The 20,481-nt window shown below is 41.3% G+C and overlaps 1 protein-coding gene across 1 annotated transcript in view; it reads left to right on the plus strand.

Moving 5' to 3' along the window:
- The first annotated feature begins 17,703 nt into the window (after positions 1–17,703).
- RNF19A (ring finger protein 19A, RBR E3 ubiquitin protein ligase) overlaps positions 17,704–20,481 on the plus strand; it is a 58,362-nt gene continuing 55,584 nt past the window's right edge. Inside the window, exon 1 of the mRNA XM_006859180.1 lies at positions 17,704–17,787. The gene's annotated coding sequence lies outside the window, so the exon portion shown is untranslated. The remainder of the gene's footprint in view (positions 17,788–20,481) is intronic.

Consider the following 20,481-nt stretch of genomic DNA (forward strand, 5'->3'; position numbering starts at 1 on the left):
GGACGGGCAACTTAGACATTGGCTACCTAAAATGAGGGGGCGATAAAGGCACAAAGTGACTGGCTTACAAGGTTTCAAGAGGGAGTTTAATTTAAGAGTATGGGGGGAAAGAAAAAGTCCCCACTGAATAGATTTCATCTTGTCTAGATGGGTCTGGTGAAAAGAGATGGGGATAAGATCCACATGATTCAATAGTGAATAATTGTTATCATGACTAATTGCAACTGTCACAATTGTAAAGATAGAAGTTTTGTAACAAAAACAGGGAGTGGTTAATCATACAGTCCAGAAACAGAGGACCCTAGGACCATCAAGGGAAAAGTGCACATGCAGAATGCAGGACCTAATCCAGAGATGCCAGAGATGGTGGCAGACATGGGGGCATGGAAAGGGGGAGCTGCTAAGGATTCTAGATTCATGGGAAGAGAGGGACTAAGAGCTGGAGGCCAGGAGGCAGACTTGCAGAATGTGCCCTTGGGAGATGTAAATTATTATATATGGCTGAGTGCTTTTTATTATTATTATTATTATTATTAAAGCTAAAGTGGATAGAGGGAAATACTGTTATCTGATGGTATATGAAGGGGATTATAAACATTGTAATGAAACAAGGTATAGGATTTGTTGAATGGAAAACTGATGATTTGCCCTGTTAACTTTCACTTAATCCACAATAAAAACCTTAAAAAAAAAAAAAAAAAGTGTATCAGTCTGTGACACACTGGTGCTGTAAGATAAATGCATGATTTCAAGATTGGTGGTTCAAACCTACTAGCTGCTTAACGGAAACCCTATACAGGATCACTATGAGTCAGAACTGACTCAAAGGGGTGGGGGGGTGGGGGGAGATTTCAAAGGAAAGCCACTGAATCCAGTATCTGCGCATCTTAAAGTAAAGCTATTGATAATAACTAATATTTATTGGGAGTCCTGGTATGGTGCTATAGGATAAACACTGGACTAGTAACCATACTAACCAAAAGGTTAGTAGTTCAAACCCACTCCTCAGAAACTCTCTACAGAGTAGTTATGAATCAGAACCAACTCCACAGCACTTAACAACAATGAAAATATTTATTGAGCTATTATTAAGTTCCAGGTACTGTGACAAATAGTTCACTTTTATTATTTAATTTAATCTTCACAGAAACTTTATGAAGGAGGTACTATCCTCCCTTTTAAAGATGAGGGAGGAAACAAGCCAAAAAGCATCTTGTGTATCATGGCAATGAGGTGCTGGCCTGGTGGCTCAGGACCAGAGTTTCTTGGGGACACCATGGTCAACTTGCATAGCACAGTCCACAAAGACAATGTTCTACATCCTACTTTGGTGAGTAGCATTTGAGATCTTGAAAGCTCATGAGTGGCTGTCTAAGGTGCAGCTGTTGGTGTCTCCATGTGCGGAAGAAATGAGCGACAAGAATTGAAAATTCTTAACTAAAAATCATAACTAATTGTGATTGTCACAACTGTAAAGGTAGAAGTTTTGTAGCAAAAAGGGGTTGATCTTACATTGCTGGATTGGAGGACCCTAGGACCATCAAGGGAGAAGAGTGGGAGCTGAGTGTGGGACCTTACCCAGAGAGGCAGCGACTCCAGAGATGATGACATGGAGAGATGGAGCAGCTGAGGGCTCTGGACTCTTGGAGGGAGAGGGGTTGCATGCTCACAGTCGGGGGGCAGGCTTGCAGGGTGTGCCCTTTGGCTGTTTCAATGATTGTATATTCCTGTTTTGGTGCACATCCCCTCCCCCCCTCAAAAAAGAGGGAATAAAAGCAAATACTGTTGAATGATGAATCATGCAGAGGATTGTAATCATTGCAATGAAACGAATACGATAGGATGAGTGTAAAACTGATGTTCCCCCATGTAAACTATCACTCAATTCATAATAAAAACTTAAAAAAAAATCAAAGAGGGTCAGAATCAGTTCGTTCGCTGTACTAATGGAATATTGCTGCCATGAAGATCAGTCGCCACAATTCTGAGATATGAAGAACTAGATGGTGCCCAGTTACCACTACCAAACGACTCCGAAAGGGATCCATTAGGAAGGTCCCAGATAGAATGGACAAATGTGGAACAAAACTCAAAATCATTTTGTATAAAAGACTTGTTTTACTGGTCAGAAAGAGACTAGATGAAACTGAGACTGTGGCCCTCCACCACCCTTCATGTTTGGAAATGAACTCACCCAAGTGACTCAATTTTCAGTCAAACGGGAGATATGTATATAGGGTGAAACAACAACACTAGTAAGGTATGCTCACTGTGGAATCGTCAATTCTTTAAAATCTAAGGGACAAAGTTGAGATGGGATGGCAAAGTGGATGGGATGCAAATAGAAACCACAGTGAAGAAGTGGGCTGACTTTTGTTGCATGGAGGGGATTGTAGTCATTGACAGGAAGCAAAGTGTATTACTCATTGAATGTAAAACTGATGATCTTGTCTGTAAACCCTCATTCAATTTGTAATAAGAAGTTTTTTGTTTTTTTTTTTTAAATCTTGATATATGTATTCATCTCTGTATATTAATAATTTTAGACCTTTTACTGGAAGGGTTCTGGGAATCCAAATGCAAACAAGTATTTTTTTTGATTAAATGAATCTTAACATCAGAGTAGAATATAGGATTTTTCTAACTTAAAAAAAAAAAGATTTTAAGAAGTAATTCTGCCAGAAGGGTATAGTGATTATATGCCGTGGACAGGGTTTCCAAGGCTGTAAATCTTTACAGGAGCAGAAGGCCTCATCTTTCTCTTGCAGAACCGCTGGTAGTTTTGAACTGCTGACTTTGCAGTTTGCAGCCCAATTTGTAACCACTACACTGCTAGAGCTCTACCCTAAAGAAACTTTCCTACAGATGCACAAAGAGCCATATGTAAGAATTCTCAGTGCATATTGTTTATGCTTCAATAAGGGAATGTAAAATATTCACCCATGGAATATTATGTAGCAGTTAAGATGAATGAACCAGATTACCATGTATCAACATAGGTAGATTTTGTAAACAATGTTGAGTCAAAAAAAAAAAAAAGTTCATAGAATGGTACATTCAATAGAATATAAATTTACCCTAGAAGTTCATTTAGTAAAAATTATGTTGAAAACATAAAATAATAGAATGTGTTGTGTGTGGTTATGCACTTATGTAGTAAAAACATAAAAATGTGATTTACAAAGGTAAAACTTTCAGGATAACAGTTACCTTTGGGAAGAAAGGAAATGTGGCTGGGGAAAGGTAAAAAGAAGACATCTACTCGATATGTTTTATTACTTTGGCTTTAAAAAAGATACAAGTAATGTAGAACTGATGGTCTGCCCTATAAACCTTTACCCAATTCACAAGAAAAAGTTTTTTGTTCTTTTTTTAAGTATACAAATATAAGAAAATGTTAACATTTGTTCTTTCAGGGACTACATGGGTTTGTTACCCTATTCTCTGAAAGTTTTTCTATTAAAAAAATTTTTCTTCTATACTAAGGAAAATTTAGAAATCAGTATATTAATGCTTGGAAAGGGTTGTTATTGTTGTTATGTGCCGTGGAGTCGGTTCTGACTCATAGTGACCCTGTACAGGGTTTCCAAGGCTGTAAATCTTTACGGGAGCAGAAAACCTTATCTTTCTCCCGTGGAACAGCTGGTAGTTTCAAACTGCTGACCATGAGATTAGCAGTACGATTCATAACCACTACACTACCAGAGCCCCTTGGGATAGGGTAGGGATAACTATATGTCATGTTCTTAATAACTTTAGTTTAAAAATTTGTTAAAGTAGGGGTAACCCAAAGCCTAATTTATCCGTAAAACAACTCAATATACAACCCACAGAATAGCTAGCTTTGAAACATGTCAATTTAGTGTATCCTCCAAAATCAACTACTTATAAAATGCATTCCTCATTAACTTGATTAAGGTGAACTTCTTTATGCAGAAATCCAATGATTTCTGTATTCCACACAGTGAGAGTCCTCTAATTGCACATAGTTTTCAAAGGCAGCTTCTGCCAAAAGAACCCTCCTCTTGGGTCATCATTATCATCTGGACAACACAATCCCAAATCTGATTTCCCCAACCACCCCTACTCCTCTTCTTTCTTCATCTCCAGCAACATGGGGTTTCATCGTGAGCATAAACACACCTGAATGATATCTAATTAGGCTATTCAGTTCTGGTAGTGAATATTCTTCCTTATATTATTTGACATCACAGCCTGGGTCATATGTAAAATGTGTCAGCTTGAAAATTCATCTAAGCTTTTGTTTTCTTTTGTTTGGGATCTTCTCTTCTCACTAATATGTACTTGAAGAATGTGAATGTCAGCATTAAAGTGTTATTAATTTGTTAACATATTCTGAAAAGATTATCATTGTATATACATTTAAGTGGAGTTCTAGTGTGGCAATGTGAGTTAATACGCTAAACTGCAATGTTGGTGTGATCCAGAAGATCGGCAGTTCAAGCTCACCAGCTGTTCCTTGGAAACCCTATACAGGGTCGCTATGTGTCAGAACCGACTCAATGGTACTTAACAATAACAACATACATTTAAGTATAATCCCTTTTAATTCTATAACTAGCAATCATTACCAGTTTGTGGGCACATTTCATGCTCATTTTTTAAACCTGCTGTCTTTGGCTGAGTTCTCTAGAGAAGCAAAACCAGGGAAGCTTATATGAGTATATATAAAGAGAAGTTTATGTCAAGGAAATGTTTCACACAGTTGCAAAGGTAAACAAGCCCAAGTCCAAGGATCAGATAAACAAAGATTGGTTGGTCCGACAGCACAGGTAGGAAGAACAGACAAGATGGAAGGCAAATGACTACTCCCAGCAGGCAATAGTGCAGTCTACTGCCTCAAGTCTGGATGACAATCCAGATGCAGGATCAAGACGCAGCTGAAAGCAGCAAGCTTTGTCCGAGTGTCCAATATATTGGAAAAAAGTCATAGCCCGGAAGAAATCTCCTTTCAATGGAATGGCTGTTCCTAGCAAATCTCATTATAGAAGTGATTACATTATACTTGTCCTTACCATGAGGGATAACTACATCTCAACTGCTAAATCACTGAGAATCAAGATGACACAATCACGATGACATAAAACCTTAACTATAACACCTGTTTTATGATAACAATGGATTTTAGTATTTTTTTTTAAACAATGAAAGATGGGTATGGACATATATAATATAAAACCAGAAAATTAAAATCTGAAATTGGTGAATAAATAGAAGCAGGATATTTAAGCAAAGACTGAGTTAATTACATAAAATCCATCCTGTTGAACTTCATACACTGACCGGAAGGTGACCACATTCAAGGCTCAAAGCTTTCTAACAATCAAGGGAAATACTCACAGTTCCACAATTAGGCATCCAGAGACAAAAACAAACAGATAATGAGGAAGGAAAATAAAGCTATTTTGTTGTTGTTAGGTGCTGTTGAGTCGATTCCAACTCCTAGTAACTCTGTGCACAGAACAAAACACTGCCTGGTATTGAGTCCTCCTCAAATTGTTGTTACACTTGAGCCCATTACTGCTTCCACTGTGCCAATCTATCTCATGGGGGTGGGGGTGGGGTCTCCCTCTTCACTGACTCTCCACTTTACAAAGCATGATGTCTTTCTCCAAAGAGTGGTTCCTCTTGATAACATGTTGGAAGCATATGAAGTCTCACCATAGTGGCTTCTAGTGAGAATCGGGCTGTACTTCTTCCAACACAGGTTTGTTTGTTCTTCTGGCAGTCCATGGTACTTTCAATACTCTTCTCCAACACCAGAACTCAAATGCATCAATTCTTCTGTGGTCTTCCTTATTCATTGTCCCATGTTTACATACAAGTGAGGAAATTGAAAATACTATGGCTTTGGTCATCAAACTGAGCTTTGTTCTAGAACACTTTCAAAAGATCTCATGCAGTAGATTTACCTAATGCAATGTGTTGCTTGATTTCTTGACTGCTGCTTCCATGAGTGTTGATTGTGGATCCAATTGAACTGAAGTCTTTCACAACTTCAAACTTTTCTCTGCCTACCATGATGCCATTTATTGGTACAGTTGTGAGGATATATTTTTTTTTTCTTTACACTGAGGTGCAATCCGTACAAAAGGCTGTGGTCTTTGATCTTCACCAGCATTTTAAGTACTCTTCCCTTTCAGCAAGCAAGGTTGTATCATTTGCATATCACAGGTTGTTACCGAGTCAATCCAGCTTCTCTAGCTATTTGCTCAGCATACAGATTTAGTAAGTATGGTAAAAGAAATACACAAATACACATCTTTCCTGATTGTAAACCATTCTGAATCTCCTTGTTCTGTTCTAACGACTACCTCTTTGTCTAGGTACAGATTTCTCAGGAGCATAATTAAGTGTTCTGAAATACCCATTCTTCACAATGTTATACATAGCTTGTCATGACCCACATAGTCAAAAGTCTTTGCATAGTCAATAAAGCACAAGTAAACAACTTTCTGGTATTCTCATCTTTCAGTCAAGATCCATGTTACTTCAGCAATGATATCCTTGTTTCAAGTCCTCTTTTTAATCCTGTTGGAATTTTTGCAGTTACTTGGCAATGAACTGTTGCAATCATTTTTAAATTATCTTCAGCAAAATTTTACTTGCAAGTGATATTAATGATATTACCTGGGGCTTAAGTTCTCTTCACTTTCAGCAAGCAAGGTTGTATTATCTGCATACTGCAGGTTTTTAATGAGTCTTCCTCCAATCCTGATGCCACATTTTTCTTCATATAACCCAGCTTTTCGGATTATTTGCTCAGCATACAGGTTGAATAAGTATGGTAAAATAATACAATCCTGTCACACACCTTTCTTAATTTTAAACCATTCAATGTTCCCATGTTCTGTTCGAACAACTGCCTTTTAGTCTATGTACAGATTCCTCATGAGCACAATTAAGTGGTCCTGAATACTCATACTTTGCAATGTTATCCATACCTTGTCATGATCCACATAATTGAAAGCCTTTGCATAGTCAATAAAGCACAGGTAAACATCTTTCTGGTATTTTCTACTTTCAGCCAAGATCCATCAGACAACAGCAATGATAACCTTCATTCTGCGGCCTCTTCTGAATCCAGCTTGAACCTCTGGAAGTACTCTGTCAATGTATACTTGCAGCCGTTTCTGTATTACCTTTAGTAAAAACTTTACTCGCATGAGATATCAAAGAGATTGTCCAATGATTTCCGCATTCTGTTGGGCCACCTCTCTTTGGAATGGGCACAAATACGGATCTCTTCCAATCGGCCAAATAGTTGTCTTCCAAATTTCTTGGCAGAGATGAGTGAGTGCCTCCAGTGCTGCCTCAATTTCTTGAAAGATTTCAATTTTTATTCCATTAATTCTTGGTGCCTTGTTCGTTGCCAATTCCTTCAATACACCTTGGACTTCTTCCTTCAGTTTCATTGGCTCTTGATCATATACTTCAGCAACAAAAGTCGAGGCTTGAATTTTTTCATTAGTTCCCCAGCTTGAGAAATATTGAGCATTTTCTTCCCTTTTGGTTTACTGACTCCAGATCTTTGCACATTTTGTTGTGATATTTGACTTTGTCTTCTTGAGCTGACCTCGGAAATGTTCTGTTCAGCTCTTGTACTTCCTCATTTCTTCCATTTGCTTTGGCATCTCTATACTGGAGAGCAAGTTTCAGTATCTCTTCTGACATCCATTTTTATCTTTTCTTTCTTTCTTGTCAGATTATCTGTGGAACCCAAGTCAGTAGGTCAAATGACAGGCTGTTAATGCAGGAGACTGCAGGAGCTGGTGAATTGGGTCAGGTAATAGGCCACAAGTCCCATGAACCAGAGGTCAAACGAGATGAGCCAGGTGCAAGATCCAGAGGAAGAGCAACCATTTCCTTTTCATACAGTGACTCTGTATATACCTTCCATCTTCTTTTGTTGCTTTCTGTATCATTCAATATTTTGCCCATGGAATCCTTCAATATTTCAAGTTGAAGCTTAACTTTTTTCTTCAGTTCCCTCAGCTTGAGAAATACTAAGCATGTTCTTCCCTTTGATTTTCTAACTCCAGATCTTTGAACATTTCATTATAGTCATTGACTTTGTCTTCTTGAGCTGCCCTTTGAAATTTTCTGTTGAGCTCTTTTACCTCCTCATTTCTTCCATTTGCTTTAGCATCTCTGTGTTAGAGAGTAAGTGTCAAAGTCTCTTCTGACATTCATTTTGTTCTTTTCCTTCTTTCTTGCCTTAATGACCTTTTGTTTTCTTTTGTATGATGTTCATGATGCCATCCTACAACTCTTCTGGTCTTTGGTCATTAGTGTTTTATGCATCAAATCTGATCTTGAGATGATCTCTGAATTCAGATGGGCTATGCTCATGATTAAATTTTGGCTCTTGCAAACTTGTTTTAATTTCCTTCTACTTCAGCCTGAACTTGCATGTGAACAACTGATAGTCTGTTCCACAGTCTTCCCCTGGCCTTGCTTTTGCTGATGATATGGAGCTTTTTCACCTTCTCTTCCCACAGATGTTTGTTTTCTGTGTATCCATCTGGTAAAGTCCTTGTGTATAGTCATCTTTTATGTTGTTTTTTAAAAGTGTTTACAGTGAACATGTTAGTGGTCATGCAAAATTATATCATGCAATCTCCAGCATTATTTCTATCACCAAGGACATATTTCCAACCTCTGATCCTTCCACTTTGTTCCAACCTTTGTATTCCAATCACCAGTAATTATCAATACAGCTTAATTATATGTTTGATCAATTTTGGACTGTAGAAGTTGATATAATTCTCTATTTAATCATCACTGGCTTTAGTGGTTGGTGTGTAAATTTGAATAATAGTGATATTACCAGTTAGTGATATTAACTGGTCTTCCTTTTAAAGGTATAGATATTATCCTATCACAAACAGCATTGGACTTCAAGACAGCTCTTGAAATGTTCTTTTTGATAATTAATGTAACATCATTCCTCTTCAATTTGTCATTCCCTACAAGTAAACCATATGATTGCAGATTCAAAATGGCCAATACTCATCCATTTCAGCTCACTAATGCCTAGGACATCAATCTTTATATTTTTCATTTCATTTTTGACAAGTTCTAACTTTACAAGATTCATAATTCCATGTTCTAATTATTAATGGAGGTTTTCAGCTGTTTCTCCTCAATTTGTGTTGTATCCCATCAGCCAATGAAGGTCATGAAAGCTCTACTCCTTTCACATCATCGTGATCAATTCTACTTTGAAGAGGCAGCTCTTCCCCAGTTGTATTTTGAGTGCTTTCCATCTTCTGGTACTATATTTGACAATATTCCATTGCTATTCATAATGTTTTCAACGGGTAAACATTCAGAAGTAGTCGGCCTCTCCTTCCTAGTCTGTCTTAGATTGAAAACTCATGTGTCCACCATGGGGTGATCCTGCGAGTATTCAAAATACTATCAGTGGGATAGTTTCCAGCATCACAGTAACACTCAAGCCACCACTGTATGGACAACTGACAGATGGAAGAGTGGTAGAAACACAACTATAGGTGCTAAAACCAAAGAAAACTAGTTTCCAGATATTGTCAGATAGAGTAAATGTATCAAAAAGTTTAGTGGAGCTTTCTTATAAATCCCTTAATATAGTTCTAAAGTATTAGACCCAGGTGATTCATTAGTGAAATCTGAGAGGAGAAAGGATCCACAGCAGATCAGGGATTGGGCAGGCAGGAAGAGGGAGATCTAGGCCCACCCTGGGACTAAACAATGCAACAGCTGGCCTTAAAATGTTGCTCTTTATCAGGAAGACCATACCACTTGTCTATACTAGGAGGACCCTTTGATAGTGAAAGGGGAACTATTAATATTTAAAACCATACAACAGACAGCCCAGACTGTCCTGAGAAAACTGGACATATGGTCACCCTAAGTCATTCTCATCATCCGCTGAGCTCCTGGTCTCAGTGTATCCCACCACGGGGAACCTAGTGAGCCAAACTCATCCTGCCCAAAATAAAACAGATCTATGTAACTAGTTCTGGTTATGGGGCTTTCTGGCCCAGGTCACCAGCAAGAGGTAGGCTTGCTGAGTAGTCAGCCAAATAGGGAAGGTAATGAAGAAAGCTTAGAGTAAGCATTAGAAACCATGACCTGAGGATCCAGTCTCCATCAAGAAAGGGTTGGTGGAGATGGTCAGTTTTGGAGAATGGTGGGAGAAGGAGAAGCATATTATAGGTAATGGAGTTGATCCCACACAGAAAAAGAACAAAGACCAAATGAAAGATCTAATGGAAGAAAACTCCTTCAAGTTGGGATATTATATTAATGGCCAAAGTCTTTAGTGTGGTTCTCAAACATTAGTATGATTTGAATTATCTGCAGAGCTTATTCAAAAGTTTTCTAGGACCCACCCCACCCACAGATAATGATTTCCTTGGTCTGAGATCGAACCCATGAATCTATTTTAAAAAGTACTCCAGGCGACTCTGCGCCAGACTGCAAAGCCGTTTGAACTGCAAGGTTGGTGGTTCAAGCTCACCAGCTGCTCCTTGGAAACCCTATACAGGGTCGCTATGTGTCGAACCAACTCGATGGCACGTAACAACAACAACCAGACGACTCTAGTAAAGATGTTGCTCTTGTTTTTAAGTGCTGTCGAGTCAGTTCAGACTCATAGCGATTCTATATAGGGTCTCTGAGGAATAGCTGGTGGGTTTGCACCACCGACCTTGTGGTCCAAAGTCCAGTGCATATCCTATAGCACCACACCAAAGGTCAGCAGTTCAAACCCACAAACTGCTCCTCAGAAACCCTATACAGAGTCACTGAGTTGGAATCAACTCAATGGCACTTAACAACAACTCTTAAAGCGCCCTTCAGGGAGTCTAATCTTCCCAGAAAAAAGAGTGCCTTGGGCCAGCCTAGGTGAGTAAGATGATGCCACTTCTCCATTGGGGGGAAAGGGAGAGTAAGAGACAGGATAGTTGGATGATCAGAGAAGCCCCGCTTTCAGCCACCTGAAAAGCTTTCCCATTAAGACTTGGGACTGGTAGTGTAGTGATCACGAATCGGGCTGCGAACTACAAGGTCAGCAGTTCGAAACTACCAGCCGTTCTGTGGGAGAAAGATGAAACTTTCTGTTCCCGTAAAGATTTACAGCCTTGGAAACTCTGCACGGGGTAACTATGAGTCAGAACTGACTCCATGGCACATAACAACAACAACAACTCTATTTGGCAGAAACAAAGGCCTTGCCTCGAAATTCCTATATAGCCCACATAATTAAGCAAATCATGGCAGAGGCATATTGAAAAAAATCCTATTGGAATAATTCTTACAGTAGCCAGCATCCCTTTACCTAGTAATAGCAGCTAACATTCATTGCCAATTTAATATATGCCAAGCTCTATGTACTGTACCTACATTCATTCATATAATCCTTAGAACAACCCAATGTGATAGGTACTCCTATTACCGCCATTTTATGGCTGAGCACACTGGGAGGGCCGTTGTGAGGTACATCCACAGAGCACTGTTGTCACTCTGCTTTGTTCACATTGTGGCCTGTGTATGTAGCAAAGCACGGCACAACCTTGCTGATGGTTCCTGGATTTTTGCAATAGCTTCCTGTCTCTGTTCCAACTTTTGCTCCGCCTTATAGCCTTATACCCCAACCCTGACATTGTGGGTCATAGGTGTTTTATAACCTTCCCAAGCTCCCACAGCTGGAACCTACACTCTAAAACATCACAAATGACAGAGAGGAGGAAACCGTATGATCCTATCAGGAAGTGAATCGAACCAACTGGGAAACCAGTTCATTTATTCACAAAAGGGCAGGATAGAGGAAAAGGTCAAGAAGCAGCACATTCTGGTGAACCAATTTTGTCAGTCTAGAATTTCCCAAGTCTTTCTGGCAGAGTAAGACTGCAAGGCTGCCTCTCCTAGTTATACTAACTGACACTAGAGAATGAGGCTTCAAGTTCCCATTCCTGCTGTGCTTTTTGTCCCAGTGAAACAATCCTACGGCCCAGTTTCTGGCCTCCAATGTCTTTAGGCAGAATGGTATCCTGTCCTATAACATGCTGCCTAGATCACATTTTCTCTTTTATCACAGGGATCTTTTAATGTGTTTATCTTCCTATTAAGTTTGCAAACTTCTTGAGGGTGGGCGTGATACTTTACCCTCGATGTGTCTCTCTCACTGTGTCCTTCCTTCCTCCCTCCCTCTTCCCCTTATATGTCAGGCATTAAGCTCCCTGCCTTAAAAATTGAGTCGGAAAGACCTACAAACAATAATGCATCCCACTAGACAGGAAACTATAAGGCAAGCACACAGTTGCTGTGAGACCAGACTTCTCTGGGTTTAACTTAGCCTGTAAATTAGTCCAGCTGAGAAGGGGAAGGGAGGGACATTCTAGGCAGAGACGATAGTATGTACAAAAACAGTTAGATGTGTGTGCATAAAAAAGGACAAAGGAGGAAGAGGAGAGGCAGAAAAGAGAAGGGATTTGTAGTTGTTTCTGTTAAGTGCCGTAGAGTTCCAACTCAAAGCGACTCTGTATAGGAATGGCTGGTAAGTTTGAACCACCGACCTTGCGGTCCAGTGCATTATCCTGCAGCACCACACCAGGACTCCTTAATGTGGTTAAAGACATTTTCTCTTGACTAAAATACCATCAGTGGTTGGCTACTAACCCAAAAGTTGGTAATTCAAATCCACCAAGAGGTGGCTAGGAAGTACGTTCAGCCTTGAGATCTACTTCTGAAAACACTCTGCCAAGTTCTGCTCTGCAACAATGGGTTGTCATGAGTCTCTACTACCGAGAGGTTGCAGCCATTGAAAATTCCATGCACAGTTCTACTCTGAAACACTCAGGGTTGGCAGCAGTCACAATCAACTCTACCTCAAGGGTTTTTGTTTGTTTGTTTGTTTTGTTTTGTTTTTTGGTGACACCAACAAAGCCTGGTAGTGTAGAAGAGTGTGAACTCTGGAGCCAGACTGTCTGGGTAGTCCAAATCCCTGCCTTGCAATTTACAAGGCGTAAACTTTGGGTAAATTTATATAAACTGTTAACCTTTGGCCTCTAATCCTGATAATAACACAGCATCTCCCTTTGGGGACTGTTATTAGAATGAAGTACCTCAATACTTGTAAAATACTTCAAACAGTGCTTGGTTTATAGCAAATACTCAATACAGGGTGTCATCTATGATTGTCACAAGGAACCCTGGTGGCACAGGGCTGCTAACTGAAAGGTCAGTGGTTTAAACCTGCCAGCTGCTCTAAGGAAAAAAGATGTGGCAGTCTGCTTTGGTAAAGCTTGTTGTTGTTGTTGTTGTTATGTGCCATCGAGTCGGTTCCGACCCATAGCGACCCTGTACAGGGTTTCCGAGGGTGTAAATCTTTACAGGAGTAGAAAGCCTCATCTTTCTCCCGCGGAGCGGCTGGTAGTTTCGAACCGCTGATCTTAAGGTTCGCAGCCTGATTCGTAACCACTACGCTACCAGAGCTCCTTTTACAGCCTGGGAAACGCATGGGGCGGTTTTATTCTGTCCTGTAAGATCACTGTGAGTCAGAACTGACTTTCCGGCAGTGGGTTTGGTTTGAGGTTTTATTATTGTAACTTTCACTTTCTCTTTCTCTCGTTTCCCACTTTTACATCATCAGCAAGTCCTATCAATTCTACCTCTAAAACAAGTAAATATGAGGGGACTTCAAACTTTCATGGGAAAATTCCATTAGCTTTTTATTCTATCTTTCCACTAAGTTTTTGAAGCCCTCCCCCCACCCCATACAAAGACATCCACTTCTGTTTCCACATTTTCCACAATAGTCCAAAAAACGATGATTTCTTCCCCGGACTTTTGCAATAGCCTCCTAAATGTTTCCTTGATTCCACCCTTGCTCTGTCACAATCTGAGAGGTCCACAGCCAGAGCAAACCTTTGCAAAGATAAATCAGGTATCATATTTTGGTTTAAGAATTTTGTTATGTCACATTACACATCATAATGAGCATTTCGAATTTTCCTTATAATGACCTAACAGGTCTGACCCCGTTCTACCGCTCTGTACACATGTCATGCTCACGATGCTCCATTCTGTCTCTAACTGCCTTGAATCTGACAAGTTTTTTTCCTTCTAGGATCTTTACACCTGCTTTTGCCTTTCCCATCTCTTCTCTTGTCTGCTCTTTTCTTGTCATGTAGGACCCAGTTCAGATACCAAAAGAGTTGACTTTAGTTTGAGAGATCAAACTAAAATAAAAACCTTCTTGGTTTCTATTATATCTATTGTTGTTGTTGTTGTTAAGTGCCATCGAGTCGGTTCCGACCCATAGCGACCCTGTATAGGGTTTCCGAGGAGCAGATGGTGAGCTTGAACCTCCAACCTTGCAGTTCAAACAGCTTTGCAGTCTGGCACATTAACCCACAACACTACACCAGGACTCTATTATATCTATTAGTCTGGTAAATTTCTTTCCTTTTATTTCTCTTTTTCTGTTCACCAATCATACCTAGACTTTAAACTCTGTGAGAGCACATAGATGCCTGGGCACTTTCTTTCATTGCTGTCTTTTCAGCACACCACACATAGTAAAAACACAACAGAGCTGTTGAATTGCTTCTGACTCATAGCGACCCTACACAACTCATAGTGACAGAATGGAACTGTTACCTAGGGTTTCCAGGGCTGTAAATCTTTACTGAAGCAGACTAATATGTCTGTCTCCCTAAGAGAGGCTGGTGGATTTCAATCGCTGACCTTTCAGTTAGCAGCCCAAATGCTTAACCTACTGTGACACCAGGGCTCCTCACACATAGTAGGCATTAAAGGATTATTTATTGAATCAATGCTGAATAAATTAGAAGAGGGTAGAGAAATAAAGAAGGCTGCCAAAAATTAAAGCACCTGGGAACAATTATTACTTGTGTAGCACTCCAGTGAGAAATGAGGCCCTGGAAGTGGTTTTCAACATTGGCTGCACATTGGAATCCCCTGGAGAGTTTTTGCAAAGTTCTGGGTGCTTAGAGAGTCTGATTTAGTCAGTAGGTGCACCTGGGCATCAGGATATTTGAACATTCCCCAGGGGATTCGAACTTTTCAGCAAGATTGAGACCACTGAGAAGGGATACAGAAGAGATGCCTGAGTTGAGAGCTATTTTAATAGCTATAATAAACAGAACTTGATGGTTAATTATGAGATGGAAGGAACAGAAAGGAGGATGCCTACAAAGAATCCTAGAATCTTGGCTGTGCCTAGATGAATGCAAGAAGCAAGCTTTAAGGAAAAGATAATGAATTCTATTTGGGACAGGCAGAGTTTGAGGTACTTATGGAAATTTGAGCAGAGATGCTGAATAGGTCTTTTCTTCTTAACTCTGAAAGATAAGCGCTGGAGTGCAAAACACTTGAGCCCACCAACCTCTCAGTGAGAGAAAGATAGGCTTTCTGCTCCCACAAATATTTACAGCCTCAGAAACCCTATACAAGGATGCCATGAGTCTGAACTGACTTGACAGCATTTAAAAACAGTGAAGAAAGTCCTCTAATTTTCAGGAAGACAAGTAATGCAGGAAAAGGCCATCCCTGGAAATTAATGATTAACCCTCTTATTCAAAACTCCCTTCCAAGTCTGTCCTGAAATGCTGATTTTTTTTTTAAAGGATTAGTATATTATGAATTTTGTTTTTAAGTGCCGTTGAGTGGGTTGTGACCCATAGTGATCCTGTATAGGGTTTCCGAGGAGCAGCTGGTGAGCTTGAATCATTGACCTTGCGGTTCAAAGCAACTTTGCAGTCTAGGGCATTAACCCAACAGCGCCACACCAGGACTCTTCCATAAATCCATTTCACTTAACTATTTTCATATGCCTGCTAGGATAAAAGTAGCCCTGAGATTAAATCTCTGGCATACTTAGAGTAGCATTTAAACATTTATAGGAGCTCTGGTAGCATAGTGGTTACTAGTTGGGCTGCTAACCTCAAGGTCAGCAGATAGAAACTACCAGCCGTTCTGCAGGAGAAAGATGAGACTTTCTGCTTCCGTCAAGATTTACAACCTTGGAAACCCTATACAGGGTCGCTATGAGTTGGAACCAACTCCATGGCACATAACCACTACCACTATATATAACAGCGTGGTGGCTCTGTAGGATAAGCACAGGATTTCTAACCGAAAACTCAGCAGTTTGAGCCCACCAGACGCTCAGCAGGTGAAAGATGAGGTTTTCTGCTCCGGTTTGGAAATCCTGTACAGGGTCACTATGAGTTGAAACCGACTTGATGGCATTTAACAACATATAACAGCTTAAAATCTTCCTATAAATGAAAACAAACATACCCATCACTCCTTCCTTTAAGATGTGTGGTTACAGATGTTGTTATGTGCCATGGAGTTGGTTCCGACTCATAGTGACCCTGTACAGGGTTTCCGAAGCTGTAAATCTTTACGGAAGCAGAAAGCCTCATCTTTCTCCCGAACTGTTGACCGTGAAATTAGCAGCCCGATTTTGTAACCACTACGCTACCAGAGCTACTTAGACCTAAAGTGCTTCTCTTGCTTAGTTTTCTAATTGGTAAACATTTACTGGGTTGCCAAAGATACCAAATACAGTCTAAAAGACCATAACTACTCGGTTCATTTCTAATTTAAATTAGACACATTACAACAAGGATTAAAGGGTGATATATTTAGTTTCGTAACAGATGGGAAATGGACATTCTGTCCAGCATCTATCACATTCTGTTTCTCAGCATCCCAAGGAACAGTGACTAAATCTTGAAGGGAATTGAACTGCAAGGAAATGGATCAGGCCTGGGCTAGACTTGTTTATTCAATTAAGAATTTGTACCAAAGCATTTGCAGATTCTTGCAAACCTTGTACAAGGTCGCTATGAGCCGGAACCAACTCGACTTCCGCAGCACTTAACAAGGACTGAAAATATGAATTCTAGAATAAACTCATTTTCTGGAAAAAATTTTTTTAATCGAACAGTAAAATGAGTGGAAGGTATTTTCTGAAGCCTCGCACAGGGTGCCACTGTGGCTAAGTGTCTCTAAGAAAGACGAAAAGAGCCAGCTGCAGACGTGCTGGACAGTGCTCGAAAGGGTGGCGCCCCTCTCCCGGGAAAAGCTTATCCTCGCAGAGTGGCAGGAATTTGCTGCCATCATCCCGGGGCTGTCCGTGAGGCAGGTGAACAGTGAGATCTCAAAGGAATGAAGAATGCCTTGTGAAATGCCAAGACCCACGGTCCCAAACACAGGTATCTCCTTTTACGAAGAGGAGCGTGGGAAGACACTCCGTCCTGCCCGATCGAGGCGAAGAGCCCTGCGCGAAGGAACCCGAGTTCGAAGCCGCTGGGAGACGGCGCGGGAAGACAAGCGCGAGGGAACTACCATGTCCCAGGACCGCCCGCGGCAGGCCCAGTGGGCGTGACGCCATGACGCAAGGCACGCGGGCGGGTCGCCCGGACGGGGTGGGGCGGGGCGGGGCGGGGCGCGGCGGGGGCGGGAGGAAGGAGTGGGAGGAGGAGGCGGAGAAAACGGGGGGTGGGGGGCAGAAACTGGGGAGAATGGCAGTTGCAGAGCTGGTTTCCGAGAGCAGCAGTCGAGCCAGAACTGCGGAGGAGGAGTTCGGAAAAGCGGCGATCCAAGCCTGTCTCCTCCGTTGCCCCCGCCCCAGCTGAGAGACGCCTTCGCGGGCCCGAGGAACTTCCTCCGGCTTCTGCAGCCGCTACTGGGAGATGGGCCTGATCGCCCGCAGCCCTCCTCCCGCGTCGCTCTGAGGAGTTGAAGGTATTGGCGGACGCGGGAGGACATTACGCCCGGGATCGGAGGGCCGGGACAGCTCCCGTTTCCAACCCGAGGTGCTCTAGCCGGCCACCGCCCTGGCGCCCCTCCCCGGGACGGAAATGGATTCGGAAGTCCCGTGGGAAAGCGCCCCCTCCCCGGGCAGGGGTCAGGCCTCGAGCTGGTTCCGGGTCTGCCGCTTGGCTCCGGCCGAGTGTGGGATCCGCCCCGAGCCCTGCGTTCTTGGCCTGGGAAGCCTGCGGAACCGGCGGCCGACTCGGTCGTATTGTGACGGACGAGGCGGCTCTCCCCCGAAGCCGGCGAAAGCTGAGGGCGGCGGGGGCGGAGCGCATTCCTGGTGGGTGAAATAGGCTCTAACGGGACCGGTTTCCGGGCCTCGCCCCCCACCCTCTGTTGGCTGGGGCGCCAGCGAAGGGGAGTGTGTGCCTGGGGAGGGTAGCCCCGGAGAACTACCGCCCCCTGCGCAAATACACATTATAACCGCGAAAAATGTCTAGCCGGGGTGTGGGGGGTCTTCCGGAGCTGGCCCTCTCATGCTAAACCTTTAGGATAGTCTTAGCTCTCGCCCAGCAAGTAATGCCACTACTTTTAATTTCCTGGTTTTCATGTGGATTCTACTCATTCGTTACTCTTTTTTTCCGTTTCCAATAATGGGAAGAAAAAGAGTTTAGGGTTCATCAGCCCCATGACAAGGGCAGTAAATAAAAGGGGAGAGAATGGTTATGGCTTTGCAAGGGAGAAAGAAAGCTCCTTTTTGACCCCGTTGGTCCTTGAAGATAAAAATATAGGAACGATGTTTTATTTTGGTTAATATTTACTACTACAAATGTTGTTAGGTTGACGTTGGAAAGGACAGCGTTTAAGTGGCGCTGTGATAATTCAAACGGACGAGCTGAGCTGGCTGAAGTGCTAGTTTTAAATGGTAAACAGTGGAGACAGAAACCAACCTGTTTGCCTCCTTTAAAATCTTTGTGATCGTTCCATTTTACTTATCCGTAAATACACGGCTGCCGTTTCATTTTTTCCGGTTTTGTTTTGCTTTAGTTTTATTTTCCTTATTTAACCTAGATTTCTTGACTCTTCGGTTACAAAAGTCTGATGGTATTCCAAAGTTTTATTTTCAGTTTTGCCTTTAACCAGCGATCTTTCTTACTGTACAGCTTGCCACTTCTGTTTTTAAATCAAGCCATTTCTACATTTGCCTGTTCATGCTTCTCTAATGCCAACTGTCTGAACTGAATTAAAATGTAAAAGAGGTCTCTATTTAGAAAATGGCGATGATGCTTCCATTCAGTGCCCCTTCCTTGCTACATGCAATTTTATGATAAGGATTTCAAATTGTCTTGGGACTTAGCAAGCCAAATTTTGTACCAACACCCCTTAAAACTCCACTGTCATCTAGTCGATTCCAACTCCTAGAGACTCCACAGGACAGAGTAGAGCTGCTCCATAGTTACCAAAGCTGTCAGTCTTCATGTAAGCAGACTGCAGCTGCTTTCTCCCAGGGAGTGGCAGATGGGTTCAGACCACTGACTTTTTGATTAACAGTAGAGCCCTTTAACCACTGCTGCCAGGGCTCCTTCTTTTTCTCCTTCCTTTTCTATTATCCGTTACCCCCCCCCCCAAAAAAAAAAAAAGACCTTTTAGTTTGGTAGTTCAATATTCAGCCTCTTAACGGTTTATTATTATTATTATTACTACTACTGCTAAAGTTTCAATTTCATGTATTAATGGAGAGATTTTTTTAGTGTTGCCAAAAGGTGTCTTTCTGAGAGAAAAATTACATTGGTAGGTAATAGTAGTGTATTTTTTTCAATATCTTTGCTTGCAGAAGGAAACCAGTAAGATTAACTTTTAAAACTACAACATTACTGAGCATTAAAACACAACCCAGTTTAGTCTCCAAATAGTAGGTAATTGAAATATTATTGTTTCACTTGAGGGAATGCCTCAATTTATCAGGAGACTCTCATCTACTCAGTGTTCACTTTTTTTTTTTTAATTTTAGAGTTGTGGAAATTTTTGTGCCCAATGAAATCATGTTATTTGAAAGATGGTACTGCAGCATCTTAGTGGACATTGGTTTTCAAAATTGAACATGGGTGATACTATAAAGTAATACTTTCGTAGTTGTGTCTGTAACACACTTGGGGCACTTCAAGGGATCATATTGAAAACACTGTTGTCATTACTATATGGAACTAGATCTGAGTTATTGAGGCAAGATTTCTTTTTTAACAATAAAGTGATGCATGTATTATGGCAGGTTCTTGTTTTTATACTAAACACTTAAAATTTTCTCAGAATTACTTTGATTTCTAATTGTCTGCATGCCCCTATTTTTTAACTGGTAGGCACTGAGTATTGAGCATTTTTCAAGAGGGAGAAAGTAGAAAAGATACTTGTAATAATATCCTAGTCACGTGTTGGACACAGAGTAAAATGGAGGAAAAGTTTGTTGCATTTCCATCTGAGTTACCTGTTTATGTTTCTTCTGTATTAAGGGTGCATGTTTCTTCTTGGCAGTACAGGATAATGCGCTAGACCTCAAGGTTGGCTTGAAATCGCAAAGTTGGAGGTTCAAACTCACTAGCTGCTGCTTCTCAGAAACGCTTATACAGGGATGCTGTGAATCGGAACCAACTCTACAGCACTGAATGATATATGGAGTTCTATACA

This window comes from Chrysochloris asiatica, unplaced genomic scaffold (genome assembly GCF_000296735.1).
Source record: "Chrysochloris asiatica unplaced genomic scaffold, ChrAsi1.0 scaffold00031, whole genome shotgun sequence".
NCBI lineage: Eukaryota > Metazoa > Chordata > Mammalia > Afrosoricida > Chrysochloridae > Chrysochloris > Chrysochloris asiatica.